Source organism: Stegastes partitus, unplaced genomic scaffold, assembly GCF_000690725.1.
Source record: "Stegastes partitus isolate 25-593 unplaced genomic scaffold, Stegastes_partitus-1.0.2 Scaffold1444, whole genome shotgun sequence".
Classification (NCBI taxonomy): domain Eukaryota; kingdom Metazoa; phylum Chordata; class Actinopteri; family Pomacentridae; genus Stegastes; species Stegastes partitus.
The window spans coordinates 106,563-117,897 of record NW_007579175.1 but is presented as its reverse complement, the minus strand read 5'-3'; positions in this window follow the sequence as shown (position 1 = coordinate 117,897).

Below are 11,335 nucleotides of genomic sequence, written 5' to 3'. Positions count from 1 at the left end.
TTTCACTTTGTAAGAAAAACAGATTTTTTTGTCATTTCATGGGATTTTTTGAAAATGAGAAGCATCTGAAATGTATTCACATCAAGACTTTTCAGAATCATTTCCTGCAGGGATATTGCATTTGATTGGACTACACAGCTGTTTTTTTTTTGCATCCTAAGATGATGATATTGTAGTTTAAGAACATTTCTGTGCACTCCAGCAAACAACTTGCCTCTTGTTTCGATCCTCGATGACAGTTTTAGTTTCGGTTTAGTTGTGTGCGCGTGTGTCGGGGTGTGTGGTGGTGTTGGTCTGTGCAAAAACGCATGTGTGGCTGTTTGTCTGCCTGTTTATGTGCTTGTATCCGTGCATATGTTCACACATTCACATATGCGGCGTGTGCGTTTGTGGATACCTTCTGCTCATGTGCAGACAGGTTGAACCCCCCCTCCTAAAAGCCCCCTGTCCCCTGACCCTCCATCACACACAGAACACACTCTCAGATTGTCCTCGAGCCCCCTCCAGCCCCCCCGTCGCATACATGCCTCTACCCCCAGGTTGGAGCAGTCTGGTTTCTCAGGTTGCTCAGCAGTGTGCAGCTGCTCAGCCCTAAAATGAAGGGCTTGGGGCCAGAGGAGTGGAAACAGATTTTGATTAACTTTACAAGAGTAGTTGTAATACTGCAATAACCTCCTCGTTAAAGCGATAATCTGCAATCTACAATCAAAGATCACACTTGGAAACTCAGAATTATTGGATTTTGCCAAAAGGCAGCGACAGCTTGCATTAAACAAAACAATGTCACACATGTTACTGATATTATCTGAGAAGTGCTTGTCTGTTTAAACTGGAATTTCTGCTTGAATCTCAAAAACAGGCGTATTTGAAACTTTCACTTTATTGCACCAGCTTAACGTTACATACACACAATGTGAGCTGCAGTAGTTTGCAATTACTTCTGACAGCAGCAAATTCACATCTAATATCATCCCTTTTTTGGGTTTACGTATCATCTTTTCACTATTGTGTGGTTTGTGCTGGATGTATGTGTTATAAATATCCAACTCTGCCTACTTTTGCTCATTTAAAGCTACAGTTTTTATCCTCGGACAGAATTCAAATGTGATAACATGTTGATGAAAAAGGACTCGCGGCACATCAAACCACCTCAGCTTGCAAACTTGTGAGCAAGAATTATGTCTGAAAACTCACTGAGATGAATTTCATGAGCAGCCTCTACGTCAGCAAGCTGTATTTCCAGTATCTCCAACAGTGTGCGACGGCAGGATTATTTATGAGTGAGGGTAAAAGCAATTATGTGATTGACCGCTGCTTAGTGGCAGCTGCTTCGCGGCAGCTGCTTCAGTAATGTAGGAATCATTTTGCACCGCGGTGATAAAGGAAGTGCTGAGCCACAAAGCAAAGGCTCTTGATATACTGCTCAGGTTCGCTCTGACGCCCAACACTAACGTCATAAGCTCCTGGCAGTGACTGCAAGAATGAGACTGCATAATTCAGGAAAGAGGCTGTTTTGTTTGGACAAAGTGAGAAGAGTTGGTCGAGGTGGTTTGTTCACTTTATCTGCTGTTGCTGTCAGCGATGAGAAACGATGAGTGAGTATGTGCTTCTCTGGGTTTCTAGGCAGATGCTACCTGCGCGAGGCAGACAGCCCATCCCTACCTTCAGTGGCACAAACACCTCCAGGCTGTGTGACATGAACATGCATACGAAATCTCCGTCTCTCTCACGCACACATTTGCTCTTCCGCTGCTCTTCCAGCTGCATGCTGGAGTTCCGCTGGGTGCCATCAGTGCAGATTCTGCTCAGTGGTTGAGTCAATGAAGCAGTGGGAGGATGGCAGAGTGAGAGGGAGGGGAGAACTTTGATCTGCTTTTGTTCCAGAGGAGGGCTGCCATTGCTGAGGTGTGACCTTGGCCAACGGCTGAACACATACACTTGCATAATGGGTTAGAAATAAGATGCTCTCCCAGGCTGCAGGCAGCAGGGAGGGGAAAAAGATTATTTTAGACTGTTTTGTCATAACCTGTGCTGACATTTTGTTTCCGAAATTCTTCCAAGACAGAATTTCATCCCACATAGATGTTTATAGACCCTGAAGGAGAGACACGACTTTTAGGTGAATGAGGCAAATATTTAGTGAAACATCTGCAGTTAATTTCTTACAATAAGACTCAATGCATGTTAAATATACAAATGGTACATCATATATCTGAAAAATGTCTAATTTTAATTATCTTCCACAACAGAAATCTGATCATTGGGAAGACGCCAGCTTCAAAATTCTTGTTTCACTTCGCTGACATATTAGAATAAAGGCTCTAATATATCGGCTAATAAAGGCTCTTACTGAGGAGATTTCGGATATCTCTTTTAATTAGCTTATAAATCAGAAAATACTGCGCACAGCCAGAAGAGATCCATTTATGCCAAGTTTTTAATGAATAAACTGTTTTATAAATCAGGCTGTGAACGATATACGAGGAAACCTCTTTTTAAAAAGCTTCCGAATATACACAGGTATAAAAGTGGACAGTTTAGTGTATGTAAGTGCCACTCAACTAAATATATGTATCATAGCAGAAATCTACAAATAGACAAAGTGTAGTAAAATATATATTTTTCACCTGTCAGTCTGAAAGAAGACATGTTATGGAAGTAAAATGAACCCAAAACCTCAAAATTGACGAATGCATTAATGTTTCTGCCTGTAGTGTCTCGCAATAAATAGAGATGTTCACCGCAGGACTTTTCCATGTCGTGAATCAGTAGAATCTGTTAATTAAAAACATTTATTAAAATGATTTGTTCACAGAACGGTTTTAGTCCTTAACCAGAACAATGTTTATTCATCTAGATACCTGCTTCCAGAACCAGAAGCGCTTCGCCAAACCTGCCAAACTCAGCTTATATACTATATAAAAGTTTTCTCTGCATACCAGAACTGAACATTGGTTCTTAAAGGCATTTAAGGTCAGTGTTAAGTCATTCTCCCTTGTGGACAAACACGTGAACAGCTGCAGACGCCATGGAGCCGTAGCTGTTGGTGTGATACTACTTTCCAGTCGGCTTAGAGGACTGTTTTGCATACATTCGCAGTATGTTGTATCTTGAGGAGATGATGAAATTTATATTATGTTAAACCTCGTAGACGGTCGTGTTGTTCGTGGACATGTTAATTATGACACTGGTCTAATGTTGGTGTGTGAATCCACAATGGAGTACAATCAAGGCCTTAGTCTTTTTCAGTGATCTAAATTTTGCTTTCTTCTTGAACCTGCTGGACCTGATTTTAACATTTTGAGCTGCTGACCAATACTCTGGTTCTTGTTCACTGTGAGTTCAGTGAATGAATTGTTAAACATGCAGTGTTCTCTTACAGTGAAAGAGAAACTGACTCCCCTCAAAGGAAACACCTATGTTCTATATTGACCTCTCACTGTACGCAAAAGACTTGAAAAGAGAGAGTTAGTTTAGTTGAAATTTAGTGAAATTTGAGTTTATTTGATTTTTGTATATCACACATGCCAGTGCGCCATTTAAGACTTGACAACATTGAACTTAAACACCATCAGTGACAGCGGATCAAACAACGTAAAGAAAGTAATGGAAGGAAAGCCTGGATTTCAAACGAGGATTTCAAAGCAGGTCAGAAGCAATGTTTTCTGTAGGCGAGAACAGCTCCTTTTGGTGTGGACTTAATCTGTCTGTAGACCTTTCAAATGCACAAAAAAGGCTATAAAACTAAAGGACAAGAAAAAAAACCCCAAAACATAATGTCGGCTCTTTAATATGTAAAACCTGAGATGTTTGTGCTCATTGCTCAAAACTAACTCAACTGTTAGTTTTAAACCTAACAGTCCACCAAATATTACAAAATGTCACAATCACTTCCTTATTCCATTGTATTGTTGTGACATATTTGAAAGTGTGTGATCACCTTACAGCTGTACCAATAACAGGACATTTTTTCACGAGTGATATTAGTGGGAATACTGAAGGCTCTGGTTCCATAATAGTAGAGAATGGTTATGGGACCGGATGGGACAAGTAGGACTGAATAAGGCAGGATGAGATATGACAAGCAGGATCACACGGAGCAGGAAAGGAGAGGACAGGATGGAAAACAACAGCTGAAACCCTCAAACATCCCAACCAGCTCAACCTGTGACAGATGACAGCTAAATGACCCACAATCAAACCATCCCAGTCAGTCTTCCTCCGTCCTCTCACCATGTGCACAGCTGCATGTGTGCAAGAACCACTGCAGGCCACTAGGGAGAGCTGCATTAGCTGTTCGTCTGTCTGTCTCTCCCCCTGAAATCGCAGCCTTATGAAGTCAGCGCATCTGTACGAGACGCGTTCTGTGTGTTTTAGCTCGTTACGGAACATCTGGAGCAGCAGAGTGGACGGCAGAGCGGGTCCCTAAAGAGAGCAGCAGCTCACCGCTGGGGCCGAGGTTGGTTTTACCAAATATTGTGGTATTTGTTAAATACCTCATGCAAGCCAGAAGACTGTCTCTAGTGGCCCTACAGGAAGGATACATGCTACGGCGTCTACTGAGCGCGCGCGTGTGTGTGTGTGTGTGTGAGTTTCAGAGGAAGTTAGGTTGTGTGCAGCACATCTGTCAACATCTGGGTGCACAGACTGTGTTTGGCTTTCCAACAACTGGGTGAGATCAACATCAAAAACACACACAGTTTGAGCACAGCCAGAGGATAGAGCAGCAGCATCTCCCCTCCCACACACACACTCACACATTTCCAAAGCTTCTGATGGCCCCCAAGGGCCCCCAGTTTCCAATCCTGCCACTTCCTATTTCTGGTCTGCGCCTCCTTTTACTTCCTTTGTGTGACACATTCTCTCACTCTGTCTCCCTTTCTCTTTTGTCTCTGCACACACACACACACACACACACACACACACACACACACACACACACACACACACTCTTTCACACATTAACAGTTTATGTGTAAATGTGATTTTCCCCAGGCTACTCGCTCCTCGGGGAGTCACAGGAGGAATCATCTTCTCCTTCTCTGAACAAACTGCTGTGTAACATCTGTGTGCAGGAAGAGAGAGACAGATGTGAGAAAGATATCTGTCATGGGAGGAGATGTCTCTCAGTCATGTTTTTCTCTCAGCAATTTGCATTTCCCAAATGTGGCGTATGCCGCGTTTGATAGAAAGCTGCAGACTAACACGGGGAGGATACGACCAAGTCACTGCTACTTACTTGATTTTCTTTTCCAATGCCTTCAACAGAGAACACTTTTTTTTTTGTTTTATTTTTATCTCTGTCATGCTGCTTTAAACCTTCTCAGCCACATCGGTAACATCTGACGCCCATCAGTTAACCAATGTGAGACTATTTACAAGTCAAATCTTTTTTCGAGAGAGCCTGTGAAAATGTTTGTTGACAAAATCGGTGTTTTCCAAAAAAAATAGGATTAACAGATTTTGGGATATCACTGAAATATAAATACTGACATATGACCCAGGTAATTCACGTGAGAAATGGATTATACTGTTGTCATCGTCGCAGATTTAGGAGATAATATCCCCCCAAAAATACGCCAACAAATACAGCGTCATCGCTCGTGTGCAGTTGTTGTTTACTCGGTCAGTGTGATGGCTGGCTGGAGGTCCCGCACAGGGGAGGGCTGCATCATGTTGCCCCAGTGACAGCTCACCATATGGGGGGGCATCCTCTAAGCCCTGTGGAAGTCCACACACATGGATCTCACAAACAGAGCTAAAGCAGCCTCGCAGATGCTGCTTCTGTGGTTAGTATAGCGCACGCACACACACACACACACATACACTTAAATCGCCTCAACATCACAGCGACTCCCGTCCAGATGATCAAGCTAATTGTGTCCTACTGTTTGATGGAACATGTTGTGTTTTTATCACCGAAACTGCTCTCCTTGTTTATGCAGGGATGTTGACTTTGGCCTGTTTGGTTTCACAGAAAGGACAGAAGGTGACCTCACGGTAACCTAATCGTAAGTCACCACAACAGATTGAGTTATTTTCTTTTAGCAACATGCACACATGCTCCAGAAATGTCAAAACAATGCACTTGACTCAGTTGGTAGGAGATAACCTTAATTATTAATGCGGAAAACTAATGAAATGACCATGTGGAATGTGAACGGAGTCACCTGTAGTGAACTATCACTCGGTGTTGCTGTTCTCTTCAGCTCAATGGAGCGTTTTAACATCTTTCAGCTCATTATTTTGGTTGAGTTTTGGTAACAGGAAGGTTTTTTTTTAACTAAAGTGGGTTGTAGAAAATCAATTAACTACTACCAGTCCAACACCAAACTGCAATTACGAAAGCAGAGCTGAGAATTGACAGGGTGTATATGAACCCAAACAATGATCCTTTTCCAAACCTAACCAAGTAGTTTTGGTGCTAGTTAAACAACTAATTAAAAAGCAAGTAAACGCTGAATAAAAAACAGTCAAAATCACATTTAAGTGAAGAAATGAAACTGTAAAAATGGCCCCAGACTAGACCTGAACTCAAGTTACCAGTGTGAAAGTTCACTGTCATGAGCCGCAAGATATTTCACTGAGGAGCTGGTGGAGACCAAAACAGAGCTGACAGCTTTGTGTGCAATGGATTTAGATGAATAAGGTGGCCAGAAACACACAAATGATATTTTGCTCCATGTCTGCTGGATGTGCAAATACACAGTAACATCATAATTAGCATCATGCAAGTACAGTGCCTGTAAAAAGTTTTATTTTTATATTGTTAATTATTGACATTACTTTGGCTGATTTCACTTTGACATGAAAAGTTTTTTTTTTTTTGTGAATTCTTGTCAAAAAAGCCACATTAAGCTGATTGTGATTCAACGTTGAACAGAAGGGAAACTTTTCAAGAGGAGTGGATACTTCTTAGAGGCACTGTACTTGTACGAACGGTGGCTTGGTGGTTAGTACCATCATCGCACAGCTAGCAGATAACCAGTTTGTGTCCCAGTTAGGATGCCTGTAATCTTTCTGCGTGGAGTCTCCAGGTTCTCCCCGTGCAGCGTGGGTTCTCTCCGGGTTCTCCGGCTTCCTCCCGCAGTCCAAAAACATGTTGAGGTTAATTGGTGATGCTGAATAGATGGGAATGTGAGTGTGCTTGGTTGTCTGTCTCTAAGTTTAGCCCTGTGATAAACTGGTGACCTGTCCACGGTGTCCCCTGCCTTCGTCCTGAGTCAGCTGGGATAGACTCCGGCCCCCCTCGACCCTAGTGAGGATTAAGCGGTGTATAGATAATGGATTGATGTACTTGCATGATACTAGTTATGACTTTTCTTAAAGTGTAGACCACATTGTGGTGGCTGGCTGGATGGCTACGAGTGAGGACAGCAGAGCCCACAGGAGTTGGGAAATCTGACCTTTAACCTGTGACTGTAGGGCTGAGACCAGTCAGTCCTCTTTAACAGCCTAAGCATTTATTCACACATTCATTTACTCAACCAATCAGGAGGGCTGAGCTGCAGCCCTTTAACCAGAGACTCACCAGGTTCCCCAAAGAGAGGGTCAAAGTACATGATATTGGTGAGTAAGGTGTTGTCATCATCAATAGGAATGTTGGTTAAAACTAAGAAAACTAAACACAGATCACAATGAAGTTGAATTTTATACTTTCTAAAGGCTTTACATTCATGTCTTACCTTCTAGGAAGCAACTGGTTTCAATTAAGACTATTGGGCGAAAATCAACCTCACGAGGACTGAACCTTCCTTGGCACAGATAATCCATCATTTATTCTGATTTATTTAATTGCTCTCTAAGACGAGCAGTTTATAATAAGAAACACATCGCATGGCACATCGTTTTCATCTGAACTCTCTTTCTTCTACTCCCCATCGTTCAGTCTTTCATGTTTTCTCTCTTTCTCTCTTCTATTGAAAAAAAAAAAAAAAAAAAAAAGCAGTTGCAATTTACTAGTCCTGAATAATGAGAGTGTGGCTCCCTCCATTTAGCCTAAGGCTTACAGAACTAACATCTGGGCTGTTTGGCAGGCTGGCCGGCATTGGCCTCGTTGGAAAGCCTCTTCAATGCTGCTCCAGATGCAGGCAAGGGAGGCCCAGCGCACACAGATGGAGACACACATACACACCAGAGCTGGTATACATACATACAGAATGCCCACAACATTAGGAGCATCAATACATTTATACACAGATTGCTTCTGTGCGCACTGCACACGAGAGAGCTTGTGCATTCATGCAAGCCCAGATGTGAGTACAAATACAGATGTGGGAAGAGTTAAAGATACAGTAAGCTGTGGACAAATAAATACACACACCAATCCAATCTCGCACCCAGATGGAGACAGAATGGCAGGTGATGTGGTGGGCAGAGCCGGCGCATTGTTGGCACAGGTAACATGTTCTCAACAGCTGGCGCAGGTTAGGCATTCCTGGGAATTGGAGCCACAAGGCAAATGTTCCCGCTGGCTCGGGGGCTGGCGCTGTGGCAGGCAGGCTGGCAGGCTGGCACGCCATCGCCCGTACACACACACACACTTTACGCAAAATGAATGAATCCAGGAGAAAAGAAAGACACATGAATGCTGTCACAGCCGTACAAAAATGCTGAACTCTTCATAGCGAGTGTCCATATATAAATATACTCCTTTACAGAAACACGGAGCAACATGTACTTGAAGAAGGAAAGATTTGTTCATCAGCTGCACACTTTTCTATTATAATTTTTTTTTTCTGACTTCATCTTTGTGTGTGTGTGAGTGTGTGTGCACGTGTTTTGTTTTGGTCTCTCTCCTCTGTGTGGAAGTGTATTAGCCTTTTCACTGCCTGGGGGCTCATTTCCTGCCGCAGCTGTTGGCTAGTTCCTCTGACATCTGGACTGGAGAGAGACAGACAGGCAGGCGGGCGAGCAGACAGGCAGAACAGAGGCTACAGTAGCTCATTTCATTTCAACATGATCTCTGAGATCTTACAATAAAGATTTGAAGAGATCACACTTCTGGTTTTGCACTCTTGGCCTGGACTCTGCTGCATCTGCTGCGTCTGTATTTATTTAAAGCTCTGTCCGTGTTAGTGTTTCTCCCCTTCTCCCTCACATTGTTTGAACGTGCATTTTGCCTCCACACATCTACCAGCTGCAGCAGGCCTGACCGTTTCCATACCTGGCTTTGGGATGGGATTGTTGTAATGTGAACTGAAACTTCTTTCAAAGCTTTCAAAACTACTCAATCTGCTTTTTTTTCTTACTTTGTGAGCAGTGGATGCTGTGTGTTTAATCAAGGGGCTCCATATATGCAAGAGCTGTGCAGCATTTCAGTCTGTAGGTATTTCAGCTGCCAGCATTGTTCCACCGGCTGCTTCTCTGGTGTTCAGATAACCTACACAGGAAACAATTTATTATGCTTAGTGTTTACTGCGAATGCAGAACATCGTTGCAGAACAGAAAACCCAGCACCCCCCAGGACACTCTTTACACTTTGCTAGCAGACATGAGTCCTTTGTCGTATTCTTGCTACTTCTATCTCTTCCTTGACCTGTGACCGACTTTCCAGTCTCCATTCCATTGTGCCTACAGTCTGCCCTAAACTAAATAAAAAACTGACTCAGCATCTTTGTCCGTCATCTGCTGATGACATTATGGATTTCTTTATCCTCCCATAATCCTAAAATTATACCAGAATAACTTGTATAAACTAGGTGTGTCTATTAAATAATAAGACTGGGATTCTGCAAGTCAAACCAGCGTTGGTTTCATTACTTCATAGCCGCACCTCGTGCATGTAATGATAACAATCATTCTTTTAAAAACAAGGGTTTATGAAATGCCTTGACACTCAAACAAGATGTAGTTAAAATGCAATATGTAAAGATTAATAAATACAAATTAAAAAATCAAAACAATAAAACCTTTATCCATCCATATGATTCCTTTTCCCGCTTTGTCATAAATAGGGTCGTGGAGCCTATTCCAGCTGGTATAAGAAATAAAATACCTTTAAAAGTAATAAAGAGAAGACGTCACATAAAAGCAGTGATTAAACAGAAGTCTCTATTTCAGCAAGTCTTATCTCCTCAGGCAGGTTGATCCAAAGCTGATGGGCACTTTTAGATCGAAGTCTTGACTTTTAGAATAAGCAGAAGGACCCCATTTGAGAATTCAAGGCTGCATAAACCAATAACTCACAACATTTAAGCCACCTGCATAAACATGTGTAGGTCTCCTTTGTGTTGCTAAAATCTTTCTGTCCCATCAGGACACACAAGACCTCTAGGGATGTCTTGTGGGGTCTAGAACTGGGTCACTGGCCTTGGATCCTGTGGAGTTGGGTCTCCATGGATCAGGATTGTTCTGGAGTTTGGAGGCTGCTTCAACACCTTGAGCTTTTTGTCATGTTCCTCGAGCCGTTCCTGTGCAGTGTGCCCCGTCAACCTTTAGGCTGTTAAAGTAACAACCACATAAATCCCAGGATCCAACATTGCAGTGCCGTTTGGGCTTATGGTGGCTCAATGGTTAAGTCTCTGGACCAGAAGGTCAGAGGATCAAATCTTTGTGCTGCCATTGTCGGCTCTTAATTCTTCCTGCTCCATGTCTAACCCTGCACGGATTTTATATCGTCTTTTCCATTTTTATTGGAGACTCGTGCATGTTTTCTTTCAGTGACACGAAATTTGGCTTTTTGGTGTTTCTTTGGTGTCACCAACTGTTCATTTTTCCTGTGAAATTTCTCAAAAGAATTCTCACAACTTTGGTGATCCTCTGACTTTTCCTCTGTTGCCAGCATCAAGTCAAGCTATTACACTTTCATCAAACTCAGATTGAGCTAATTTACAAATGATAGAATGCCAACATACTAAATCAGGACGGTAATAAGGGTTAACGTTAGCATTGTCACTGCAAAAAAGTTAAGCCTCATAGGGTCATTTCCATGGCAGTTCTGTTATTTATTTTGGTTTCTAATCAAGTGAATAAATGATCACATGAATAAAGATTAAGTATTAATTTACTGCTTTGAAAGCCAAAATGGATTAAGTTCTTCAAAACAACAAAAAGAACCCAAAATATCAAGCAGAACAGAAACTACTAGAACTCAGCTGCATACACCAGTGGAGAGCAGTGTGGTGAGCTGAATTAAACATGATGCTTCTTTATGGTCTTGAACGCAGCAGTTTGCCCGTGCAAACAAAACAAATTTGATTTTGTTTGGAGTGGACTCTGAAGATAGCACCAAAAAAAAAAATTAATTTGGAAGGTAAAAGCCTTTAAATGTCCAGCAGGGGTGTTTGTCTGTGGCAAGACGGCTGGCCAGATGTAGTCCCCCCTCCCAACACAC